The sequence below is a fragment of the Anoplophora glabripennis genome, unplaced genomic scaffold, assembly GCF_000390285.2.
Source record: "Anoplophora glabripennis isolate ALB-LARVAE unplaced genomic scaffold, Agla_2.0 scaffold892, whole genome shotgun sequence".
NCBI classification, from domain to species: Eukaryota; Metazoa; Arthropoda; class Insecta; order Coleoptera; family Cerambycidae; genus Anoplophora; species Anoplophora glabripennis.
The window spans coordinates 76244-81219 of record NW_019416979.1 but is presented as its reverse complement, the minus strand read 5'-3'; positions in this window follow the sequence as shown (position 1 = coordinate 81219).

Sequence of the window (4976 nt, the reverse complement as noted above, 5' to 3'; positions counted from 1 at the left end):
CTTGTCGTACACCTAGTGGTATATCCTCCAATAATATTGGGAGATTTTCATTTAAAAATCGAAGATATTCAAGAGCTGTCAGTCGACGGGGAAGAATAAATGGACCTATTAGAGCATCTCCAACAATTCCTGACCATACATTTACACTAAAATTGTGCTGAAATCTTGATGGACATATTTCATGGGGGTTTTCATCAGACCATGTATGACTATTACGATGGTTAACTAAGCCATGTCTTTGAAAACATGCCTCATCGGTGAACAAAATATGAGATAAAAAATTTAAGTCGTGTCTGGACATGTTAAGATACCACTGGCAAAAAACAATCCTTGCAGGTAAATCATTTGCAGTTAATTCTTGAACCGGCTGGTGGTGAAAAGGGCGTAAAAGGTTATCATGAATCAAGTTCCAAACAAGGCTTTGCGAAACGTTGTACTGTGTAGCCAGTCTTCATGTACTTGTTTGAGGATTTTCTTCTAAATTGATAAGAATAGCCTCTTCAAGGTTTACATTTCTGATATAGGTACCGTCTTTGTCCATTACCCTCACGCTTAGGTTGAATTTGGCCAGTATATAACCGACATTGTTTCCGTAGAACTTCATCTACAGTATTAATAAATTCAGGAACTAATATCACAACTTTGAAAATGCATGGTTGATGGAAATCTTCAAAGGTAGCTGAAAGCTACATAGAGGAGTCCATAACTCGTAAATCAGTTGTTAGCAAAAAAAATTCCCTACTGCAAGTACATCAGATGCTGATAGCGGTTTTTTAAATAATTCAGCCAGTTTGGAGGATTCAATAGTTCATAAACAATCTACTAGTGAAAAAATTTCAACCTACATGCATTAAGAGGGCACTGTGGTGATTTTCTTTTAACTGTAATTGGCCATTGCTATATCAAAAACCTAATAACCAACTTCTGCTATTGTAATGAAATGCGAGTTTTAAGCACAACAATAATTCATCCCGCTTCCAATCTATCTGTTTGTTTTCCCCCTGCTAGGCAGAACCCCGATAATTCATAAAATACTGCGAAATATTTAAACCGCGCACGGGGTAGCAAATAATAAATGGCACCACGAATATTTGATTTTTTCTTGCGGCTCGAGTCCTGCCCTCGGTCGGCTAGATTGGCTTGGTTAGACCGCTTTACCAGTTCATTCCGGAGTGTCTCATGGTGTAAATTTATATTTGGCCGTCAACTGGATTACCGGCCATTTGTCAGGTTTCGTTCGCAGTTGCCACTTGAAATATGCTCCCGATTATAACGGGTTGCCGTACGAAAATTGGCCTAGGTAAACGAATTTGCTGCTGGGTTCCTTTAGCGTGTCGGGGAAAAGTTTCTAAAGTGCTCGCATCAGTTTTCTTCTCTTGCCAATAAGGGAAATGTTAGAAAACTTTACATCCACTGAAATTATTTATTTTTTGGATCTGGTTTTATTTCGTAGGTTCACGACGACATTGTCAGATCATCAACCAAGGTAAATGACACTTACAATTGAAGAATTACATTGTAAGAAAATCGGTTTGAGTGAAGGCAATAAAGGTTCGGAGTGAACCTATTGAGTGAAATTATTGAGTACATTTTCATGCAAATATAAGTACTCCTTAAGTAAATTCTTCACGTAAACTCGTATTTGGTGCACTTGTACCTAAACCACAGTAAATGTTCTCATTACTGAATGATTCCACCCTTTTTCATGTCAAGATGCGTTGACCTTGTCTGTTCCCGTCGTCTCATTTGGGGAGGCGTGAGGTAGAACGCGGGGCCTTTTTAGCTTTAGTTAGGGATGGGCGGGTAGACAATGTCAACATAAACAATGCAATTGTCTACGCGTAGACAATGATCTAGATGAAGACTTAATTTGGAAGAGTCGACAATGTAGACAATGTCGACAATGTCAACAATTAAAAAACTCTCAAAACTAGAAAAAGGTGTGGTAGGTATGTACCTCAAAAAAAGAGTTTCGTAAGGCTGTAACTCGTGATTCTTGCAAAAAAAGAAAAATTGAAAATTTGAAATTTGAAAAGTACCTACCTATCAGTATCACAACCATCTATAAAAAAATGTATAAACCGAGTACAAAAGATCAAACAATATCTGCCGAGAATTCACGAGAAAAAAAAAGTGTCTCGCTTGATGCTCCTCGATAGTTTTAGGTCAGGTCAGATTGACCAAAATTTTTTTTTTGCTATAAAATCTCTAAATAAAGATAATGTCGCATATATTCTTTAATGAAAATTTTATCATTTTTAAAGTCAGCAACAATTTGGAATATTTGATTAAGTTTTAAGAACACTTTGTGTAGATATTTTAGTTTAGTTAGAACACGTTAATTTTATTTTTTCTAAAGGTGTTAGAGTTACAGAATTTAATAAAAAAAAATTTTATTAAATATTTCTACTAATTTATAATATAGGTACCCTTTCAAAATAATTTTTGTTTCAATCCTAGATCATATTATGTAAATATATAAGATCTAAGATTTTAATACAAATCATATAGAGCTGAGCTTTTCAATAAACGATAAATGGTAACATATTTCTGTAAATATTTGCAGAGGCACAAGATAATGTTTTTTATTGCATTTTCTCAAACTAAATATTATGTGTATTTATTGATATATGTACCTCTATACATATACGAGTATTATATAATATATTCCCTAGTTTTCACTTAATGAGGTCACGAATGGAGACTAAAATTTTAAAATTAAATAAACTGTTTTTTACTGACTGTCATAATTTATATATTTATATAATTTTTTTTATAATAATTTTTGTTTTAAAAAATATAAAAAAATATATATTAAGTATACAAAAATGAAAGTTTTCACTTTCATTTCGATTGAAAGAAAATACCCCATTATAAAAATACATAATTAAATTAAATTAAACTTTATTCTTTAAAATTGTTTAACAAGTGTATAATAACATAATCATCAACATTATTGGTAGTTAAAAAAATAACGAGAAATAAATAATGTATTCAAAACTTAAAAAAAATAGGTTGCAGTCAGAAGATTGGTTGAAGGTTTAATTTATAGAACATTTTGTATTATTTAATTGTCAAGCTTTCAAGTCTTTTAACTTGAGATTAAATTATAAAACTGTGAAATTTTAACCAATTTAAAAATTATTCTAAAATTAACACATAATTGTCAAGAATGTCAAGTCACCATAAATTGTCAAATGTTTGTATAAAAGAATTGATTTACTTAGCAGGACTGAATAATATTAAGCGTTAGCTACCAAGAAAATTTTAATTCAGACACAGTGTATTCTTTAAGCAAACCCTCAACCAACTTTCTGACTTCAACCCTAAATTAACTTGATATTTTTTTGGTCAATTTCTATGTCTATGTTCTATGTTTACGTCCGCTCATTTTATGTTTATGTAAAAACAGCCAAACAGAAAAAGTTGAGTGATGAATTGAGTACAGCACAAAATAGATCATACGTAAATGTAACGCAAATATAATATAGGTTAGATTAAACTGAAATTAGAGCGCAAACTCCGCTTTGTCTACATTGTCTACATAGTCTACGTTGTTTAGATAGTCTACGCGAAGTCTACACGTAGACGTCGACAATTAAAGTCGACGCGTAAACGCCCATCCCTGGCCTTAGTCATCGAGCTATGATTCTTTTGCTCGTAACTCGGAAATGGCTGGATTTATAAAAAAATTCCCCTTGATTCTGAGTAGAGCGCTCAGGCAGGGCGAGACGTCACAACATATAAAAATACAGTTTTCACTTGTACCTCGGAAACTACCTGAAATTTCAAAAAATCTCCCATGGTGAGGGATTAGTCCAAAGTCCGCAAGTCGAGAAAAATATTCAGGACCAAGGGTGTGTGGCATCATAGAATAAAATTTTCTGCAAAAATAATTTAATTTTGACGAAACTTGGTGAAAGTATACCTTTCTGTGGCTTAAATAATCACACATTTTTTTAGATTTAGTTTTCAAAATATTCATTTTTTCCGGCCTGAAACACTTTTTTTTTCAAAGAAAAATTCTACTTACAAAAATCATCGGTGATCATTATTTTTCGTTTTGACATACTTCACAGTTCAAAAACATGCTCAAAAATGCAAAATAAAAATAAAAAATGACTTGCAACAATGAATTTTTCAGTAATTGTTGATAATTTGTTTAATTTAAAAAAAAATCAAAAACTGATTACACCATTCAATTGTACGGAAAAAATACAAAAATACCATCTCGTTGTTTGACCCAAAACTTGTACTTATTTTTTTAAAATTTTGACGCATTCATATATATACAGTGTGTGCAAGATAAGGATGGGATAGCATTAGAAATAATAAAACATTTCATAAATTCGTATTTTTTTTTATTAGGTAGAACTTTTTAAATTATTGATTAAAAAAAATTGTTGGATATTTTGTGCTGTATTGACCTTTAAACTGTTATGACTTCCTTCAATAGATATTTTGAAAGCGTTCGGAGCCGTACTCGGTAAATATTTTAAATGATAGCTAAAACAAGCTAAAAACTTTTTAAGCAATTACAATAGTAATATCATCTAATTCAGAATTTAAAATAACTTTGTCATAAAAATAGCAGCGACATATTTAAAAAAATTAATCTGATGATGGCCCCTCGAAGACGAAGCGTCGGATTGCAAAAATGTTGACGCCATTGGATAGAGCGAAAAAAAGTGGCAATGTAAATATGCAATTTATTTTAAAGTTCGTTTTCAAATAAAGTAAAAAAATAATAATAAAACGATTTTGCAAAATTTCGGGTTTTTTGGGTTTCGCGTCAACAACAGACAGTGCAGTTAATACTTTGTATTGCTGAAATCTCAAATCATCCAGAGATAATTTATCATTTGTGCATTTGTAATTCGACTAGTTTATAGCAGTACTGTACAAAAATAAAGTTTTAAGTCAAACAATGCGACACATTTTTTCTTGTATTTTTTCCCGTAGAATTAAATGGAGTA